The sequence below is a fragment of the Podarcis liolepis genome (genome assembly GCF_965112155.1).
Source record: "Podarcis liolepis genome assembly, chromosome: Z".
In the NCBI taxonomy this organism is placed as follows: domain Eukaryota; kingdom Metazoa; phylum Chordata; class Lepidosauria; order Squamata; family Lacertidae; genus Podarcis; species Podarcis liolepis.
In genome coordinates this window covers 14,016,460-14,039,429 of record NC_139570.1, presented here as the reverse complement: position 1 = coordinate 14,039,429, position 22,970 = coordinate 14,016,460, and the positions used below count along the sequence as shown (strand labels likewise).

The following is a 22,970-nucleotide window of genomic DNA, read 5'->3' as shown; positions in this document are numbered from 1 at the left end:
TGCTATTACTAAGCTTTAAAACCCTGAAAGGTTAGGGGACAGATTATTTGAGAATCAATTACATTTATGTCAATCCACAGGAGCTGTGAGATCACCCTCAAGGGGCCACTTTGCCATCTCTCTCATGACAGAAATGTGTATATTAGGAGAAATGTTCACTAAATTGCAGGTGATTTTTTTCAAGAAAGAAAGAAAATTGTAAACCAATGAAGAAATGCCATAAACTGAATTTAAGATTGCCCTATTTGACTTAGTGGTCCCTAAGGACACTTTATTCCACCATATATTTTTAGTGATATTAAAAGGCTGGCCCTTGTACACTTTTTTAATCCATGCTAATTTTATTATTTAGAACTTGAATTTATTCTATCAGTGCAAGAACAGCAGTAGTGTGTCAGACAATAGTGAATAAAGTTTCTTCAGTAACTGCTGGAAGAAGTGTGTTTCACCAGTTTCCAAAAAGAAAATGACAATGACACTAGACATTCCTCAGTGGGGAGAGTATTTCTTTCAATTCAATTATTTATTTGTCTGCTTTCAATTTCTTTTTAAAATAAAATAAAATAAAAGCAGCTGAATAACCTGTGGACTTCTAAATGAATACATATCCCTGACCATTGTCCCAACTCCATTTGGAGAACCACAAATTGGTCAGCCCTGCCCTAAACACTTTGAGCATTTCATCTCACTTCATAGTTATGGCTATAGGGAGTAAGATGTTGGGTATTGCAGTTTACAAACTGTTTCCCTGGATCCCTTATTGTGCCAACATTCAGACCACACCCTGAGTACACCTTCAGCCTGACAGCAGAGGAGACAAGCTTTAAAAACACACTGCTTTTATCACAGAGGAGAGGGAGAGAGGCTGGGACTAAGGACGGTCTTCAGATAATGAAGACAGAATTGAAGAAGAGCCTGCCTGAAAAATGTTGTGGTAACAATGACAAGGAAAAAGACAGATCTTCAAGATGTTGATATATGATGGCCAGAAATTCAGGAAGAGGAAAGAAAGATGCTGACAAGGTAGAGGACTGGATGATTAGAGAGATTTATGGGTCATCAACACAAAGATGAGAGATTAAAAGGCTGTGGAACACCTAGGTGGTGAATTTGAAATAAAAGCAAAGGATGGTCAGAAGGAGGCAACACAGACAAGAGTAAGAGAGCAGATAGAGCTCAGAGCCATGACAACAGATAAGTGACTACTTAGATGAATGTGACATCTTGGTAAAAGTGGAATCTAAGGAAAGGAAATATCTTTTCACCATCCTGTCCCCTGTGCCCTGCGCAGAAAGTGTGAAGGTGTTTATACAGGCAAACAACACCTGTGCAAGTGTTTCAGTAGTCCCATGATATCTGATTTTCATATAATTTCCCCAAGCACATCAGAAATGTGGGGAACAAGCCACTTCCCCTCATGTGTTTGCACTACACTGACCTTCCAGATCCTGTCTCACCCCCCTCCATTTCCCTCTCTTTCAGTGCAATAATGCTGATGATGGGAGATCAGGTAAGGAAAAACACAGCTTGGCCTACCCACATCGCCTTTATTAAATGTTGGAAAATACATGGTGTATATTCCATGCTGAAGTATTTCAGCATATAAAATATTGCATATTCAAACCCAGTTTGCCACAGACACATAAATGGGCCTAATTAGCCAAACGTGTGTTTTTCATCACAAGAAGTCATTAAACCTGTACTCACTATAATACAACCAAAGATATGAGAAGCTCATTTTCCTCTATTTGCAAACACTGCAATCGACAGTGCTGCTCATTTTGGAACACTCATTATTTTAATGAAGGTGCAAGTCCCACAAACTGAAAGGCAAGTTCTGAGTTAGTCAACCTTGAAAGATAACTACACCCCCCCCCCCAACATCACTACATTTACTGGTCAGTAAGCAGAGGAATTTTGCAACACAACCTCAACTAACTCAGAGCAAAATCATTATTCAAGATCAGATCCAAGTGCTAGAATGATGACTTGTATCATTTTCGGGAAGGTTCATAAACTATATACGGTACTCTTATTCATAAATTATGGTTATTTGGTTCTGCATACTGCTGAATTGCAGTTCTGGGCACCACAATTCAAGAAGGACACTGACAAACTGGAACGTGTCCAGAGGAGGGCAACCAAAATGGTCAAAGGCCTGGAAACGATGCCTTATGAGGAACGGCTAAGGGAGCTGGGCATGTTTAGCCTGGAGAAGAGGAGGTTAAGGGGTGATATGATAGCCATGTTCAAATATATAAAAGGATGTCACATAGAGGAGGGAGAAAGGTTGTTTTCTGCTGCTCCAGAGAAGCGGACACGCAGCAATGGATCCAAACTACAAGAAAGAAGATTCCACCTAAACATTAGGAAGAACTTCCTGACAGTAAGAGCTGTTCGACAGTGGAATTTGCTGCCAAGGAGTGTGGTGGAGTCTCCTGCTTTGGAGGTCTTTAAGCAGAGGCTTGACAACCATATGTCAGGAGTGCTCTGATGGTGTTTCCTGCTTGGCAGGGGGTTGGACTCGATGGCCCTTGTGGTCTCTTCCAACTCTATGATTCTATGATTCTATGAAATCATGGCTGATCTGCTCCTGTCCAGATTCTGCTGCTGTCAAGAACAAGACTGTCTCTCCAGCCTCTCCAGAAGGATACCATGGTTGACAATACGATAAAAATATAATATTAATAATTATTATAAAATTATAGTTGACAATACAATGTACAGTAAAATATATAAAACATAACTTGCAATAAACAGAAGGTGATAGATTACTCGTGAAGAGATTCATTTGTCCCTAATGTCTTGTGAAACTGGGGGAGAGATAAAGATGTAACTGTTTTTGCTGATGTATTCAATGAAGTCCCACTAGACCACAATAAATGAGTCTGGCTTCACTTTCCTATTAAAACATTGTATGCACCAGGTAAGTTTTTCTTAAAGGGCTAAATTCCACATATTGTTCCACCAGTTTATAATACTGATATCAGATAAGGTTTTTTTTGGGGGGGGTTAGTTTTGAACTGTTGTATGTCAAGAAGATATTAATAAAAGTATTAATAGAACCTTTGCCTTAATTTCTTCATTTACTCTATTATACAAAGAAATATAAGCCAAATCTGGTGAGAACTGTGTCTGTAGCAGTTTTTCTTTTTATTGTGTTTTTCTTTATTTGCAATGCATATAAATCATAAACAGTGATTCATACACAGCTATTTTCTTTCTTTTAAACCATAGTTCAGCTGCAAAATCAATAAACCATAATTGTTAATCCATAGTTGCAAAATAGACAAATATTCACACCTAAGCCATAGCCTAGTTGCAAAAATAACAAGGTAGCAAAACACAAATCATCCATCTCTAATCAAGGTGTGTGAACGAGTATCCATTTTTGGTAAGAGAAGCATATAGACACTTTGAGTTCAGTTTCTGGAGAGCAATGGCATAGAAATTACTGCGATACTGAATAAATAGTTCATGGCATCCATAAGAACTACTTTATCTGCCAACATGCTTGGCATTTTAGTTGTGCTTCTTCAATATGCCAGTTCAAACCCTTTCAAAGCAACAGAAATAAAATTTACAATTATATTTTGAGCTTCTGGAGTTGAGTCAACTCACCCCCATTCCTCATCTGTTCTTTGCCACCCAGGTTTTAAATACTCCTTTGAGGGGTGGGGCAGGGTGCATTTAATCTAGACCAGAACACAAAATATAGCCAACCATCCGCAACTCTTCAGCTGCCCCTTTCCTGATGAAAAATATTTATAAGAGGCAGATTTGTCCTGGGGATTTTTTTAGGGGAATGCAACACATGGGAAACAGAGAGAGACATTCCAGAAATAAAGGAACCTTTAATTTCATCTGTCAAATATTTCAATCTCTTTATATAAAAACAGGACATTTAATAGATACATTCAGTTCTAGAAGAGAGAATACACAGAGAAATGAAAAATGTAATACTTTTATTGGCTTTGATTAGTCTTGACTAGAAACTGAAAGCTCAACTTCAAGAAAGATTAAAAAGCTCTGGGTCACCATGGATTCAAAAGCATGGAAATAGGGATGTTGTCATTCTTATTTTTCCCTGCCAAAGTTAATTGACCTATAACATAAATGCTAAGGAACTAACATTCTCCACAAGTCAATTGTCTGGGAATTAGGAACCTTTACTACCAGAGATCAGATGGCTTCTTTTCAAATACTCTCTTTCCATTATAATGTAAGTAATTCTACTCCAAGGGAACTTTATGCACCAGGACTTCATAGTTCATTGGGATGTGCTGCAGAAAGAAAAGGCACTGGGGGTAAATCAAGAATGGCATTAACTCCTTAGGGGACCAGGATGTCAAGGAAGCAGGAAAGCGCATAAACAAAAGGAGAGAGAGAAAGTTTGAGAACGGTTTCCCAGTTTTATATGAGTACCTGAAGATGCCTACAACAGCAATTTTCAATGTGTAACCCATGGATCAGCATCATGGGAAATGGGAAATAGTTCCATAATGTCTAAGGACTACACATTGATTACAATAGCATTCATCGTTGTAGAAACTTGAGTCTATAGACTGTGCTAATTTCATGGACATAGTGGTTGCTTCATTGCTTCTAATCCTGCATGTACTCCAATTCAGAAAAGGCTATGCGTGGAAGCTTGAAGATTCACAGAAGATGTTGCTTCAGTTTAGACAAGGCATGGGTAACTTATGGCCCTCCAAATCCCTGGTGCATTCTTCCCTGATCATTGGCCATGCTGACTAAGGATTATAGGAATTAGTTTACTAGCCCTGGTTTAAACTCAGTGGTTATATTGGAGCTGGAGGCTTCCTGGTTCTAAGGCAGGACCTGATTTGGGCATGAAATCCCTGCTTTTCCTGAGTACATGCACATGTAGCTTTCTAGACACTTTGGTGGTGGCTCTGAAGCTTCTGCCTGCTGCAATGCCTCCTCTGATCCTGTGGCCCCAGCATTTATCCCGAGTGGGTGTCAGAGATCCAGTTGTTGTGGAAACTTCCAGTCTTATGGATGGGGATGTCTGGGTCCAAAGATACTCAAATTCATTGGTGGTGTTGGGAGCTGTTGAAGGTGTGTGCTGCTTCCCCTGTTCCTTATCCAAGGAAAACTCGAGTTTCTAGTTTGGGAAAGGGCTAAACTCTGACAAAATCCACACCTATCAGGCCAGGTTTCCACATGTTTGCTCAGCATGCTCACCACAGTGTGTGTGCCTCCATTATCTGGTGTGCAGGATAAGCTCCATCCATCTTCGCAGCCATGGCACTACAGAGGTCAGCAGGCTTCATCCTAGAAGTTGTGCAGAGATCCATACCATGACCACCACTGCCCTAACACCTTTTCAAAGGTTTGGAGTACAGGAAAGGGTGGTTTTGGCTGTTCAGTGCTCCTAAAGCACAATCCTATTCCTACATTTACTTTTTTTTGGGGGGGGGGGTAGTGATGTGGGACTTATTCTGCCACACAGCAGCCAAACCAGGAAGTTGAGGGGCACAGGTTCTGACAGCCACAATTTTGGGTGTGGCCACCTAGAAGGCTAAAGTTGCAGACCCTTCTTTTGAAATCATATCTCAGATGTCCAAGGCCAGAGCAACCCTATGCCTGTGCCTGTGATTTGTTTTAACCTGTTTTAATTTGTAATCAAACACCATGCAGCTGCACCAGGTTAAAATTCTTAGACTGTACTATAACACGCAAGGAAATATTTTATACAAAGTTGGCAAAACATTTTGTGTGTGAATGTTTTGCACAGAGTTGTGAAACTGCACATATTTGTTGGTTGCTGAATATTTGTATCTTGAATTTCCTCCGGGGAACTCAAGACTGTTTATACTGCCTTCTCCTTCCCCTTTTAATCTTCAAAACAACCTGTTAGATATGCTAAAGTGAGAGTTGGTAGTTCAGACACCAAAGTTGTGAAACTGCACAAACTTAAGAGTATTTTTGCATGCTGTTTATCAAGGTTGGCAAACCTTTCGTATGTTTGGGTATTTTGCTGTAAATACCAGTACTATGACTCACTGCAATCAAAGCAAGGATGCAGTTTTTCTCACTTTCTTTGCAAGATCTGTGAACGGCATGGCATAAACACAAAAAAGAGCTGCTGTATCACACCAATGGCCTATCTAGTCCAGCTTCCTGTTCTCACAGTGGCCAAGCCTGATGCCTAGGAGAAACCTGCAACCAGGACTTGAGCACAAGATCACTCTAGTATTCAGAAACATTGCTGCATCTGACCTTGGAGTCACAGCATAACTATTGTGGCTAGCAGCTACTGATAGTCTTATCCTCCATGCATTTGTCCAACCCTCTCTGAAAGATGGCGAAGTTGGTGGCCATCCCTTTCTCCTGCGGGAGTGTGTTCCATAATTCAACCCTTTATTTTTTTTCAACAGCCCTGTGAGGTAGACTAGGTTATGTTTATGTATGTAAGCAACAGTTCTTGTTAACTGGCTGTGTGAGGGGGAGGGGGGAGGCTCAATCAGCATACAGTGTACTGAATTCAGGAAGTCCTGTTGGCATCCTTGGTTGGCAGAAAGCAGGGATGAGGAACTTCAATGTGGACCTGCAGCCTTCTCTATCTTGCTGTCTGGCCAATTTCATGGCTAGGCCCCCACCCCAGACCATGCTTCTCATGTACTTTGTTCTACCCATTTGTCTCACTGGAACGCATTATTGACTATTAATGTGCTTCTTGCTCGCCTGGATGTGTGTGAGGGTGTAGAAACCCCTGGTTTTTTGAGAGGCTGGAATGTAGCCGACTATACAAAAGTAACAGATGCATCTGTTGCTCTGCCTGCTTCTGCTTCCCACCCACCAGTAGAGTGTAGTCCCTGGAAAGCTGTCTATGAGGAGATGAAGCCCTCAATGAAAATTGTTCCCCAGCCATAGGAGCTAGTAGTTCCTTGTCAGCTTGGCAGACCCACTGATAACCTTCTCTTATTGTTCCTTGCTGCTGCTGTTCTTATTTGCCTGGCCCCTGGATTATTTCCTACAGCCTTTATCTATGTCTTCCTAGTCTTCTAAACCACAGGTCCCCTGGATTTAGACCAGACTTCACCTCTGGTTTACTTCTCTGTCCTATGGATCAATGGATGCATATTATCACATTGCTCGTATTGAACCCCTGCAAAGGCCTCATCCTTATACTGCCAGTAGCAGTGTTTCAGCAAGGCATCCATTAACTAGTTAACCAATGAATCCCATAATCAGTGGCAAACACAGTACAAAAAAGGGGGAGAGAATAGTCTAAGCCAAAGTTCATATTCAGAATTTACTGAAGCATTGATTAAGCATGCTAATATATGGCAAGAGCATTTGAGAGCTTCTCTAATTAACAGGGAAATGCTCTTAATAACATGCATCAAGTGTTTTCATCCAGATCACAAGCAATTTGCTTCTTTGAGGGGGGAGGGTGAGAAAAACTGAGCAGCTCTTGTTACACTTGAAGACAATGCCTTCATTCATACAATTAATAAGATGTGATGCTGCAATAGGAAGTTGTTCTTTGTTATGAACCATATCAGCCTATGTCGTAATTGGCAACATATTCAGTGACAAGGTCATATTAAAACTATACTGGCCCATCTGCATTATCTGCTATTTTGCCACTGATTGACTGTATTACCACTTCAGGAGATAATGTCACAAGCTCCTTGGCCTGGACAGCCTTACTTCCCTTAGCACAGATAGATCTTACGTAGCCCCATGGAAGGGAGGGGAAAGGGTTATCTCTTGGCTAGCTAAAGGTATTGGTTATGGGACAGAGAATTTGCCACCAAAATTCTGCAGCTTTCCAGAGAGAACCACACTTAGCATTTATATGCAAAATATCACCTCACCACTGCCACCCATGCTTTAAAAATGTTTTTTTATATATATATGTGCTGCTGACTTGTATCTTGTAGCATCACCACTGTGTTTCAGCTTTATGTAGTAATGCATTTTTAAATGTTCAAAGCCAGTGTTGACACATGAAACGATCAAGGAGCCACTAGGTCCACAAACCACTAGGCCCCCAAACTTTATGAGGCCCCACTTCTAATACCTCACCTGTAAGTCCCCCTTTGCATTCTGATCTGGCAGGTTGCAAGTTCTGGAACAGCCTCCCATTTAATTTCCCACAATTTCCCTAATGTAGCATCACACTGGGACCTGGCACTAATCCTAACAGTGCTGCTTGCTGTTACCACTGCTAGGTCAACATGTCTGTCAGATAGAAGCAGAAGCACTGACACAGAAGACAGGTACTAGTGGGAACTTTGCAAGCCTCTTGGCAAAGCACTTTGGGTGCCTTTACAGAAAAGTGGTATATACATGAAGTGAATAAATCTATAGGGTGTCCCCTTCCCTCCGCAGCCTACATATATTCAGAGCATGTGGCAGGAAGGTGTATAAAAATAAATAAAATTTGCATCAGATTTATTTCTTAGCCCAAATCCACACTAAACACACACACACACACACACACACCCCAACCTACAACTTCAGCCAGGCAACTTTGTTTGGAAATACTGTACTAAAAAGAAAAGGGAAAGTACACACTCACACCCCAGTTCAGCAGCCTCTGTTTCACAGTCAGGCTTCTGCTAGCAAATCTGCAGATCAGGGCCAAAAAAAAAAAGTGTCACTTAAAAGGATAATGCTTCGAGTCAAGAAGACAAATAGCCCACTAAAGGTGAGGCAGCTCAGTCCTCAAGAAGTAACAGCTGTGTTATCATTACAGACAAAGCTCTCATGATCATACACCACTTGTATCAAAATTTCAGCCACCTTCCTCCTGCCGAACAATTTATCTTCCAGGCTGGATTCATTATCCTTGCAAGTGACAAGCCTTCTGCAGCTAGGATCACTCTGCCTCTTGGGGTTTTCTATATGGAAAAATACCTTTTAAAGGCCACCAGCTGAAAGCCAGAAGACTTCACCGCCCCCCCTGCCAAGTGCTCCCATCTCATATCCCTTTCCCCTCCCACCCTCCACCCATCTTTTGCACACAAAGTCTTTCCAAAATCACGGTCCCTTAATCCTTCTCAAATTTGGTTTTCTGGCAAGAAAGATCGAGTGAGCAGTGTAGTCTAGGTGAATTGTTCCCACCCCCCAGCAAAAAAAACAAAATCAAAACCCACCCCAAAAACTTCTTTAAAGTATGCTAAATGGAAAGCTTTTGTTTTGCTACCATCACCTCTGGCAATTGTAAATGAAGTTGAGACAACCTTTGAAGGAAAAGATGAAGAAAAGATCCTCCAGGTGAAAAATCAGATAGGAAACAAACAAAAATCCTCTCTGACTTCATTTGAAATATGTGTTTTGTTCAGCAGTTACCTTACTGCAGTGTTTCCCAAACTTTTTTGGGCAACGGCACACCTGTTTACTGAAAAAAAATCTCGCGGCACACCACCATTAAAGCCCCGCCCCGTGACGTCAGCGCGCAGCGTCACGCTGGGAGGGACGCACGAAAGTGAAAGTTTTTTCCCTCCCCCTTGCCGGGGAACCTCCAAGCTTTGGGGGTGGGAGGAGGCAGCAGAGCGAGGGACTGAGGGACGGCGGCAACTGAGGCGGCGGCGGCTGTTGTGGTGGTGGCGGCGATAGCGGGCGGAGGAGGGGGCGGCGGCGGGGCTTGAGGAGCCGTCGCCGGGAGTTGCTGCTGCTGTTGTTGCTGCTGCTGCCCGGACATGCCGGCCTCCTCCTCCTCCGCTGTCTCGCGCTCCTCCCTTTTGCACGCGCTGCCCCGCCGCTCGGCACCACCACCGCGGAGCCGCCCCCGGCTCGACGCGGATCCTCGCCGCCGCCGCCTCTCACCACCCGACTCGCCCGCCTCCCTCCCACGGCACACCAGCCAATGTCTCACGGCACAGTAGTGTGCCGCGGAACACCGGTTGGGAAACACTGCCTTACTGTTCTCTAAAATGATAAAATAAGTTTCCCCATTCTCCTGGTTCCAGTTACTAAAGTTAACACAGAGATACATTTAATGTATTTATCTGAATGCAGATGAACCCACTTCTTTATAATAAATGCACTTCTCAATCTACCGACAATTACTTTCTACATTATTCTTTACTTGCACTGTACCTGACTTATATGATATCCAGGTATAGGGCTTAGGGAGAATTGCCTTGTGGGCCAAATTAGACATGTGAGGTTCTCCACTACTGTTCTATATTAAAATGTTGTAAGCTTGTTCTCTAGCGTTTGCACATTACACAGGCACAAGCAGTTTCTACACAGGTATAAGTGCTTTTGTGAAAGAGTGTACACTTTTTCATTTGTACAGCTCAGCTTTCATGGTTGTACACATGTTACACTGAATGCAAGTATAAGCTATCCCTACACAAGTGTCTGTGTGAAAAAGTGAACACTTGTGGACAGAGTCACCAACTTGCACACATGTGATGTCACACGTGTGATGTCACACTTACAACGCTTGATGTCACGTCACATTTCGGGAGGAGCCAGCGTGGAACCAAATGTGGTGGATGGTGGCTCCTCCTCTCTTATGTTGGGCCAGGAGGTGGTGGTGGTGGAGGAGGAGGCTCTCACTCCCGGCTTCCCACTGGTGGCAGAAGTGGGATGTATGTCAAGGGCTGGCAGGTGCGGAGACACCCATGCTTTGGGGTTGAGGAGGGGAAGGGAGATGTAGGTGAGGCTGGGTGGCAGCAGCAGCTGTAGCAATGGTCATCACTCTTCCGAAGCCACCTTCTCATGGCCCTGTCAGCCACCTGCCTCAGCTGCAAGGGAAACACGGGAGAGGGGAAGCACCCACAAGGTGCCAATGGATAGAAACTGCCACAAGGTGCCAATGGATAGAAACTGCCTCCTTTCCCCTATATATATATATATATATATATATATATATATATATATGCTTTCGTAGATTTTCACGGGTACAGGAATGCAGGTTTTGGTGTCTTCGGGTGTCTTCCCGTGTAAGAGTTGGGGTGTCTAGGCGACGTTTCGACGAGGTCTCACTCGTCATCTTCAGGCTGGTGCTTTCGGCTTCTTGTTACTGGAACAGAGCAGGATCTCAGTGTTTGAGTGTTTGAGTCTGTTCCAGTAACAAGAAGCCGAAAGCACCAGCCTGAAGATGACGAGTGAGACCTCGTCGAAACGTCGCCTAGACACCCCAACTCTTACACGGGAAGACACCCGAAGACACCAAAACCTGCATATATATATATATATATATATATATATATATATATATATATATATATATATCACAGCGGCCAACCAATGGATATTCCACACATGCTTGTGCACGGGGCCCCACCTCAAAATGTAAACAGCATACAAGATATCAATACACAATTTAAAACTTTAGAAGTGCAAATAGCATTTCAAACAGACAGCTCATTAAAACAACATGCAAAAAAACCCCCAAACAAGTAAACTCACTCTCTATATGTGTGTAGTATTTGTGGAAGAGAAAAGCTTATTAATGTACTGGAGAGAAGGAAGGGTGCACATTCACGGAGCATGACAAGAGATGCGACTGCGAGCAAGAGCCAGCCAGCATGCACAGCCCCCTTCCCTCCTTGGCTCACTCCCAGCCCCTACTCCCAAGCCCTAACAGAGCTCTTATGACATACCCTCCAACATTTCTCCGATGAAAATAGAGACGTCCTATGCTAGTAGTAGAAGTAGTAGTAGTACCCCGCCCATCTGACTGGGTTGCCCCAGCCACTCTGGGTGGCTTCCAACATATATAAAAACATAATAAAACTATACAGGGCTGCCTTCAGCTGTTTTCTGAAGGTTGTATAGTTACTTATCTCCTTGGCTCAGGGGTCACATAACTCCACACCCTCCAATGAAAACAGGGACGTCCTACTATACCCACCAACATTTCTACAATGAAAATACGGTGTCCTAAGGAAAAGCAGGACATTCTGGGATCAAATCAGAAACTGGGACAGCTTCTGTAAATCCTGGACTGTTCCTGGAAAATAGGGATGGGGCAGAGAGGAAAGGGAACTGAACAGAGTGAGCAAGTGCCAGGTGGCAACAGTGTTCCTGGCACTTTCATAATTGAGATATACAGTTATGCACTCACTGACCATAAAAGATGAATGCCGCTAGTGCATGTTCTTAGAGTAATGTGTGAATATCCCTATTATATACATATGTAGGGCCTATACACTCACTGAATATCACATTTGAATCACTGTATGAGTGTACAGTTAAATTATCTGTGCACACAGGCCTACCTGAAGGAGCATCTCCATCCTCAATCCTTCAAACTGAGACATTGAGGTCCAGCTCTGAGGACCTTCTGATGGTTCCCTCACTGTGAGAAGTGAAGTTATGGTGAACCAGGCAGAAGACCTTCTCTGTTTCCCACCACAAATTTAATTTCTAGAGACTTAGAGAAGGAAGCTGAACTCTGCAGGGTGGCAGTGCTAACAAATCACACCAATGAAGATCCTCAAATGCAAAAAACAAAAAAACCAACAACCCAAGATCACAAGGCATAGGCAGTGATTTGTCAGGGACAAGCATCAGAAATGCAGTGTTCTCGTACATTGTCTCAGGTATATCAGCTCATGCAACACCTTTGAATTCTGCAATCCAAATTTGAGAGAGGCTGCTGGTGATCAACTTTTCCAGAAACAGTATTTCTAGCCGTTGAGTCAAGGGCTGTAGAAAAGGCTCAGAGCTGAGTGGTAGAATGCTCTCTCTCTCTCTCTCTCTCTCTCTCTCTCAAAATCCACTCCTTTGAGGCCTCCTATATATTTTGCCTACTGTCATGGTTTTCCTGTTTTTAACATATGCTGGTCTGATCTCCTTAAGGTGCAATAGTGAAAAATAAATTGTTTTTAAATGATAAGTATGTTTTGCATGCAAAAGGTTCCAGGTGCAATTGCTGGCACCTCCGGTTAGGGTTGGAAAACACTCCTGTTTGAAACCCTGTATTGCTGCTGCCAATCAGCATGGATTAGAATAGGAATCTGCATTCCTGATGTTCCTGGGCTCAAGCTCAAGTGTTGCAGGCCAACAATATCAGGAAGGCAACAGATTCCCCACCCTTAATGTAGACAACACTGAGCTAGACAGACCAATGGTCTGACTTGGTATAAGGCAGCTTCCAAGGTTGGCTGGGAAAGCTGTAGTATATGCCTTTTCTTTTCTTCTTTCAAGAAAGGAAAAAAGAAATGAATCCTTGTGGGTTGTCATTTAGCAGGAAGGAAATGATGATTTTAAAAGAACAATTCATCATTATCCAAGCTGCAAGCATTTTCTTTAGAGTATTTGCTTTGGCCTTCATTTCATAGCACAAGTGTTTGGCTTCGGATGCCAAGTTGACATGTGAAAGCGTTTGTAAAAATGTTGTCCCCAGGCTGCTATCCAGATTCAACTAAACCCTTGCATAATTAAACTGTCCTTTCTAATAGTGGCCACTTGTTTGATCAACATATATATGCATATATATATATATATATATATATATATATATATATATAATCACATGCATACGCTAAAACAATGTGTATCCCTCTGGGTTAGAATGCAGAAGTTGATATTATGTAATCAAGTTCTCCTGGTTTCTAATTAAGCAGCCCCTTGTTTCAGACTCCAAATTTCCCTCCCTGGGAGAATCTAGTAAGTTGCTGTTTAAATAAGGCAAAAGATTCTGGTCCAAAGGGTTGGCATTTGAGTGTGGCGTCCACTCTCCCTTTTTATAAGGGGTGTTTAGATTTACACAGATGGTGGTCTGAGGCGGCCTGGCAGGGCAGCAGCTGCATTGTGTGTGGGGAGTGTCCCAAATTTGGGTTGGGAAAAATTGGAGGGTGCGCCCTCCATGTTACAGTCTAAATCCATACTGGGTTGAGTGGTGGTGCTGAATACCTGTATTAAAACAACCACCACAAATCTGCCCTGAAAAGGCACACCTATGTAGCTAATGTAAAGTGTAATCCGTTTCTTAGAAGACTGAGGTACACATATATTGTTGACTATTTAATGGTTTCCTTTATACACTGCTTTTTCTACCAAGGTACTCATGGTGTGTGTGTGTGTGTGTGTGTGTGAGAGAGAGAGAGAGAGAGAGAGAGAGAGAGAGAGAGAACATTAAAGTTTGAAATAATGGCCAACAGACCTGTTGCAAAAGTACTCTATAAGAGAAATGACACAAACTTGCATCTCAAAATGTTGGATCTCTAGAAGCTGAATTTCTATGTCAGGGCAGTGGGATGGGGTGGGGAAGAGCTGCTTCTTTTTACTCCAGTGCCATTCCGTGTAAATCCATGCACATAGACACAAAATTCCAGTTTTGAAAAATGTTTGCCAAATTGGTTTGGGAGTTATGTGTGTTTTAATAACTGTGTGTGTTTTGATAAATTGTTATAGCTTCTTTAATGTACTGCAGGCAGAGAAAAGACTTCAGGAATGGGTAATGGAAGAGTGACGGGATCACAGATCAAGGCATGATTATTGCTGTGAGAAAGGGGATGCCCCTAAGAATGCCCCTGTTGTCTGTATGAAATGCTGGAGGATGTGGACAAAATGGGAAGAAAAAGGGAATGAGGGTAGAACAGCAAAATATGCAAATATAAGGTATCAACTCTTTAATGATGCCTTATGCTAAAACTGTGTAATGAACATGTTGGAAGGGTGCTTGCTAAACAGAAACAGGCCACAGCCAGGGGCAGATCTACTATGAAACTAAAGAAGCTTAAGCTTCAGGGCCCCTAATATGGGGGGGGAAAACTATTTTAGTCCACATTGTGTAAAACATTTGGGTCTAGTAGACCAGATTTGAATCACTCAACTCAAATTGATCATTTGTTATTGTTGTATATATTCCAACAATAGCAAAGTTTGAGAATCAGTAACACAGATGTTGTACAGCAATTTTAAGCAAAATTGGAGTAGTTCTTTTTTAAAAAATTGTGGTGATCTGTCATCAAACAACCCCATTGAAGAAGATAAGAGTGGTTACCCAGACCACATTGTTGGTTGCAAAGGGACCCCCATGACAGCTTAAGGTTCAGGGCACCCAAAATGTAGGTCTGCCACTGGTCACAGCTGAACTTAATGGGGAAGGCATCTCTGTCTCACACCTCCCACTGACTGCCTGATTGATTAAGCCAGATTGTTGAAAATGAAGATGGAAATGGGTGGGTAGGTTCCAGCTCCTTCCAGCTAAGGCAATGGATGGAGGCCCACTGTCTCACTTTTCTCTCTCCTGCAGACAGGTGGAATAACCATGAATGGAGACAATCCTGGTAGAGAAAGTCTCTCCCAAACAATGGAGGAGGACCCACTATATCACTGTTTATGAGGATTTCCCTGTCCCTGCATCTTAATACATGCCAGTTGAGAATACTGATTTAGATTTCAACTAGCAGCCTTGTACCGGGCATTGCTCAGGAATTATAAGAAACCCAAAAAACAGTGCAGTTTTGAAATGTTCAGTCTGCCATATTGATTCAAAATAAATGCTTACCTAGTCCTGGGGTGGGTGGTGGTTGTTGCCCGTTGTGGCAGGCCCCAAACCCCAGGGAGCAAGGCTGGGCAAGAAGGCTGGCAGTTGGGAACCCCCAGGCCGGCCACTTGGAGTGGTGGGATTTCCCGCCATCCAGATATTTGAATTCTGGCCGATCCGGACAGGCTGAGTGGGTGGGGCTTGGGAGTGGATCAGAGCGGAGCAGGCTTCACCCTGGTCTGCCCCTAACCTATAAAAAGACAAGCTGCACCTGATTTCAGGACTGCAGTTGGCGGAAGAACAAATCCTGCCTCCCCCCATTTAGTTATGCTGTGGGTTTTATATGCTAACTTTCCTTCCTTCCTAGGGCACTGCATTTACTGACATTGCTGTGGTTAAATAATGGTTGCCGCTTTCGGAGCTGGGAAGGAATTTGCCTGCAAACAGATAGGCCCCACTTGCAGCTGTTGCCTTCCCCATAGCAAAAGTCACAACTTTGGTGGATAAAGCTTTGGGTGGAATCCTTTTAGTCTAACATCAGGTGGGGAGGTGAAGTGGTGCATCAACCCAACCTCAGAAGGGTGCATTCACAGGGGTACCCCATTAGAGGGTCTAGTTTGAAGTCTCTGTCAACAAGCCAAGGCGTCTGGCAGATGGCCATAGAACTCCCCCCCCCAGCAGCTTGGGAGGACCATTTGTTTAGACCTGCATCTTGCAGAGGACCCACTAGTCCTAGGCTTGACCCTGTCATGTCTCAGCCCTCCACCCAAAGGTTGAGAGGGATATAGACCCAATGCCTAAGCCAAACTCTACCTACATCTGGAATCAATAAACTTGTAGTCATTGTTAAATCCCAGAATGTTGTCTTGTTCACCTTCATAAGCTAGGCATTGCTCCCTGGGGATGGGGTGACTGTGACTGGGTCCGCAATGCTGTCCTTTTGTATCCAAACCGATGAATACCTGCTCCTTGATCTCTGGAAAAATTATGCAAAATTGGATTAAGATCAGTGCAGTTTTAAACAGTCCAGTCCACCATCTTGATTCAAAACAGTATCCAATGGTATCCAGACATAGGCAGAAACATGCCTTTTGATCTCAAATCAGCCAAATTAACAAACCATGAGCTTTCCAAAATATATAGTATATGTTCATTAAAAGGCAGGTTTCCTATCCTGTGAAGGTGGCAGTCTCAATGCTAGGTCACAAGGGATAAATATTTACAAATATTGGGAGCATTCAAGTAAGTTTTACTCAAAGTGGGCCTTTTAAAATTAGTCATAGCCATTAATTTCAATGACCCTACAATGAGCAAACCTTTGCTGAATACCACCCATACCAACATAGCATAGCACTCAGTAGAGCTTGTGTAGAATGATTTTTCAGTGAATTTGCCCTTTTGGGGAGTAACTACCAACTTCTTATGCTTACAGCAGGAAATTACTTGACCACAAGATATTTTGGGTTAGGGCATCCTATTCTCTTTAAAAGAGAGAGAGGGAGAGATGTGGCGCTTTAAGCCAGAGTACCTAAAATTAAATTAAATTAAATTAAATTGAGTGGGTTTGTTTGTGGGGCGGGAGATGAAGCAATGCTTAGAAGATTCCACGACAATTTCAGGCTTAGTATCTGACATTATATTCAAAGACAGCTGGAGGAAAAACAGAAGCTCACTATATGAATGTATTCAGTGACCCATAAAATCTAGCAACATTCAGCACCATTTAAATTAAATTTAAACAAGCTTTTACGAGCTCCAGTTTTACCTACTTATGCAGTATGAAACTTATTGAAAAGGAAAATCGGACCAGTAAAAACAATCTGTAATACACCTGTATTTTCATCAGTATATACACCACTAGTTAAGCTTAATAAGAAAAGAGAAAGAAATCATGCAAAAGAATTTAATTCAGTTTGACAATCGAATTAATGTTACTTGTGACACTAATTTTTCTTGATTAATGCTCATACAGAGGCATTGTCATTTTTATCAAGAAGTACATTGTTCACGGGAGTTTTGATGGCTTCATAAACACCCTTAAAGCATCCTGGTAAGTATTGAGATTAGTTATGATATTACGATATTTCATTTCTTTCAAATAATCTTATTTTAAACTACCTTAAAAAAAAAAGTGCGTGGTCAATACAATATGAATTCCATTACAGCAGAATGGAGGCAACCATCAATAATGGAGCAAATAAATATGTATTAAACATCTCACTTGAAAACAATGTCATTATGAACAAAACGTTGCCCTTCATGCAATTTATTCTAGTCATCCGTATTAATAGAATCAACATTTCTGTCAAGATGAATAGTAAAGTTAATGTTTGCTGCACTGGGGAGTTAATTTATTGCTGTCATTCATGCAGATAACAAAGTCAACATTAATTTTAGGTGTCTGTAGGTGTCAACACAAGTTCCAATTCTAAAAATAGCACCACATAACTAACAAAGTCACTTCTCACCCACAATCAATAGTGAGTTTTGTAGCCTGGATTAGCCAGTCAAAGCTTGAACCGCGGCAGCCTTTGGCCTGCATGCTTAGTCTTTCATGGGTGAGCCACTCAAGGCCTAAGGAGGACAAGAGGCATGCCAATGCCCCCAGCGGTCCAGAAATACGTCTAGGCCTTGCATTGACCTTTGGACAATAGCCTAACTTTGGCCTCACCTGCTCAGTTGGATGGTATTCAATTGCTCAGTTGGATGGTATTCAACTGACTTTCACTCAAAGTAGACCCACTGAAATGAACGTCTCTAACTTAATACAGTGGTACCTCAGGTTACATACGCTTCAGGTTACATATGCTTCAGGTTACAGACTCTGCTAACCCAGAAAGTACCTCAGGTTAAAAACTTTGCTTGAGGATGAGAACAGAAATCGTGCGGCAGCAGCATGGCGGCAGTGGGAGGCCCCATTAGCTAAAGTGGTGCTTCAGGTTAAGAACAGTTTCAGGTTAAGAAGGGACCTCCACAACGAATTAAGTTCTTAACCCGAGGTACTACTGTAATGCCAATGACTTGAAAACCTTTCCCTTCCCTATGCTTAGTTGTATGCTTAGTTGAATGCCTCCATATTATGTACATGGCTGAGAGTAAGAGAAACAAAACCTATTTTCTTTTTTCTCAAATAATACACTGGATCTTTGTTGTTGGAATTCTTTTCTCTCTGCATTATGTCTGTTATTTAGGTGATTGTGTAAACACTATGTATGTTCTATGTTACAGTTCTCTTTTTAAAGGAATCCCCTTTTGCAAAGGCCTTTCCAGTTGAAGTCCTATTTAAATATACAAACCCTTATGAAGGGAAAGGAACTGGGACCTTGAAATTGCCCATCAACAGGTCACACCTGGATGTTCATCACATGGAACAAACACGTTGTTCGCTTGGTCTCAGTCTCCTCCATGATGGTGAGATCTATTGCATTTCAGTTTCCAGATTTGCGTCTTTACATAGAAATTAGTATGTGCACGTTATGCAAATCCATGACCCATGATGTTGCCTTCCTTTCCCCACACTGAAGAAGGAGAATGCTAACATTCTCCTTGCCATTTTGGAGGCCATTTTTGAAACATAGTGCAGATTCACACCATGCATTTGAAAAAACATCCAGCACAAATTTAAAGTACATTACTTCCCCCAGAGAATCTCGGGAGCTGCAGTTTTCCCCTCACAGAACCACAGTCCCCAGTACCCATAACAAACTACAGTTCCCAGGATTCCCTGGGGGGAAGAAATGTGTATGGTTATGGATCTGCTTTTAAGCACATGGTCAATGCTTATCTTGCATTCACTCAGTGTCAGGGCCATGAAGGAAAAGATGGATCTGTTGAAATAATCAGATATTCTGACTTTATTTAAATAGGTAGACTCTCCTCATTTCATCTAACAATGTTGTTAATTAGTTTTTCATCCTATGGGCATGTGTTCTCCTGAATTCCACACCATTTCACAGTGCTACTGCCAAGATGTATGTGTGTCAAAAAATTCTCCCCCCTCTACTTTAAACCTACAATTACCATCTTGCCACATTCTCAATAGCAGGAAATCCAATTACTTTTTTCTTTAAATGAATATATAAAGAAAGCAGGAATGGAAAGGGAGGGGGAAACCTCAGCAAGTGGTAAATTATTCATATTGTCATACAATCCTAAATGCTCTGGTACAACTGACGGCCTCCATTTTAATCGTGATGCAAGGCTGCTTCCCTGATTTGAAGCAATAAATAAAAGTGCACATTCTTGTACTGGCGCAGACAGTACAATCATAGGGCAGTCATGATTTTTCTTTCTTTCTCTGCAAAACATATAGCGTAGATAGATACAGGAAGTGCCATCTCTGCACTCCTTCGGATGTTATTCCAGAGACAAAAATAAAACAAAATAGTAAAATCCTATAGCATTTTTGCAGAGCATCATGCATACTATCAAAAGAGCTGTGTATCCTAGACTGGAATTATAAAAGCTGACAGACACTGGGTTGCCTAAGACCACTCTTCTAATTTTGTGAGCTAGGATTTGAGCCACAGATTTAAACCCCCAAGTTCATGCTCTGATATGCTAAATTCTGCCTCCAGCTGATGGCAGCATGTGTTTATATGTTGGTGAGACCCTAGTAGGCCATCTGTTCCAACCCACTGGTTCATGCAGGAAATCCAGATCTAGAACATTTCCAACATAGACTACCTGACCTTGCTTGAAGACCTCCAGTGAGGAACAGCCCAAACTATTGATCCTCAACATGACTCACAACTAGGTTGAAGCTTGATCTAAGGTGGGTTGCAACAGCAGCACTACCTCCATATAAATAAAGGGTAATGTGTTAAAAGGTGGGTCCTCCAGATGCATGTTTGGGCTAAAGGTGGATCTGTATCTGAAAAGGTTTAAAATTGATGCTATCACATTTAAATCCTATGGTCCATGAAGGAGTCCAGGGGGCTATAGGAATATTTGAATCTCCTCTCCAAGGGGCAAAAAGAGGTGTCAAATACTGGGGCAGGAGATTTGACATCTGATGTCCCCTCTCTGCCACCACAAAAACATATGTGATGCTCGCCACATGGCTCTGACACAGATAAGGCCCAAAAAGGTGAGTGTGATGGGTTGCATGAAGGAACCATAACCTTCTGAATTGCTATCCCTCTGCTCTAGGAAAAGAACCATGTGAGCAGATACTGTACTGTACCCAATCCCCATTATCCACAATAGGGGGTAATCACTAAAGGAGAAAAAAAGAGAGACATGATGGAGGGGCTCCTCACTTCCACTTGGCCAGCATGCTGTCAGTTCTCTCCCCACCCCCTTTTAGGACTGCAGATCAGTGGCGTAGCGTGGGGGGTGCAGGGGGGGCCAGCCGCACCGGGCACAACATCTGGGGGTTAGGGGGTGCAAAATACTTGCCTTGCCCCGGGTGCTGACAACCCACGCTACGCCACTGCTGCAGATTTATTATTTTAGAATCCAAATATTCAGATAAAATCTAGCTTCTTATAATTGAGGCCTAATGGATTTGACCTATTCCATGACAGTCCTTTAGGTGTTTTAAAGAATCATAGAATCATAGAATCATAGAGTTGGAAGAGACCACAAGGGCCATCGAGTCCAACCCCCTGCCAAGCAGGAAACACCATCAGAGCACTCCTGACATATGGTTGTCAAGCCTCTGCTTAAAGACCTCCAAAGCAGGAGACTCCACCACACTCCTTGGCAGCAAATTCCACTGTCGAACAGCTCTTACTGTCAGGAAGTTCTTCCTAATGTTTAGGTGGAATCTTCTTTCTTGTAGTTTGCATCCATTGCTCCGTGTCCGCTTCTCTGGAGCAGCAGAAAACAACCTTTCTCCCTCCTCTATGTGACATCCTTTTATATATTTGAACATGGCTATCATATCACCCCTTAACCTCCTCTTCTCCAGGCTAAACATGCCCAGCTCCCTTAGCCGTTCCTCATAAGGCATCGTTTCCAGGCCTTTGACCATTTTGGTTGCCCTCCTCTGGACACGTTCCAGTTTGTCAGTGTCCTTCTTGAATTGTGGTGCCCAGAACTGGACACAGTACTCCAGGTGAGGTCTGACCAGAGCAGAATACAGTGGCACTATTACTTCCCTTGATCTAGATGCTATACTCCTATTGATGCAGCCCAGAATTGCATTGGCTTTTTTAGCTGCCGCGTCGCACTGTTGGCTCATGTCAAGTTTGTGGTCAACCAAGACTCCTAGGTCCTTTTCACATGCACTGCTCTCAAGCCAGGTGTCCCCCATCTTGTCCCCCATCTTGAGTATGATCATACTTCCTAACCAAACCCACACCCAAGCTTTCTCTTCTCTTGGCTAAACATACCCACTTTCTTCAACCTTTCTGCACAAAATTTGTTTCCAGACTGTGGGCCATTTTCACTGCCCTTCTCTGTACCTGTTCCAACATTGTCTTCATCATTATTAAAGTGTAGCATCCTGAACTGTATGCAATATTCCAGATGAGAACTGACCAGTACAGAATAAAGTGTTATTAAATATATGTTTACAAATTGTACCAGGAGTTGTTGTTTTATAAAGAAGATCTTAACCAATCAATGTCTAAGTAACTGAGTTTCCAAACCAACAATCTTTTGGTATTGTTATCCGTGGAATAGTTAAAGGCAAAGGTAAAGGTACCCCTGACAGTTAAGTCTAGTCGTGAATGACTCTGGGATTGTGGTGCTCATCTCGCTTTACAGGCCGAGGGAGCTGGCATTTGTCCACTTCCGCAGACAGTTTTTCTGGGTCATGCGGCCAACTTGACTAAGCCGCTTCTGGTGGAGCCAGAGCAGCACACAGAAATGCTGTTTACCTTCTTGCCGGAGTGGTACCTATTTATCTACTTGCACTTTTTGGCGTGCTTTTGAACTGCTAGGTTGGCAGGAGCTGGGACTGAGCAATGGGAGCTCACCCTGTCGTGAGGCCTTGAACCGCCGACCTTCTGATCGGCATGTCCAAGCAGTGCAGTGGTTTAAACCACAGCGGCACCCGCCATGTTCATCTAGATATTATTGGACTCCAACTCCCACTGCTCTTATCCATTGGCCATGCTGACTGGAGGTGATCAGAGCTAGATTCCTTGGAAGGAAACATGCTATCCACAACAGTAGTGTAAACAATGAAGTTATCTAGACAGAATGGAGGGGAAATGCCTGATTCATAGTTAAACTCAAAAGCAAAGGAAGCCTGGTTAAGTGCAGAGCAAAGTAACTGGTGAAATGTTACAGCACTTTGAAAGCCAAAAATCAAACAATCTTCAAAGTAGGCCAGCCTTAGGTGAGATGAAGCAGAACAAATCCTGAATTCTAAGAGATGGCGAAGTTGTAGGTAGAAATTGTAATATTCACTAGGAACCATGAAATGTTGCCTAAAGCAGGCACACTGAGACTATCTCAAGCATGAATAACATAGAAACACACACCTTGACATTTAAAAATATGTTATCTTGACATTGTAGCAGTAGAAAAGACACTGCTTTAAGGACACTGGGTATTTAACTCCCGAAATAGCTATTTCAAGGAA

The 22,970-nt window shown here is 42.6% G+C and overlaps 1 protein-coding gene across 3 annotated transcripts in view; it reads right to left on the bottom strand.

Annotated features, from left to right (window-relative positions):
• PCDH11X (protocadherin 11 X-linked) overlaps positions 1–22,970 on the bottom strand; it is a 721,402-nt gene that overhangs the window by 459,653 nt on the left and 238,779 nt on the right. Inside the window, exon 5 of one of the 3 annotated variants that reach the window (XR_014521724.1) lies at positions 16,308–16,409. The exons of the other annotated variants lie outside the window; for them this stretch is intronic. The gene's annotated coding sequence lies outside the window, so the exon portion shown is untranslated. The remainder of the gene's footprint in view (positions 1–16,307; positions 16,410–22,970) is intronic. 3 annotated transcript variants of the gene reach the window in all.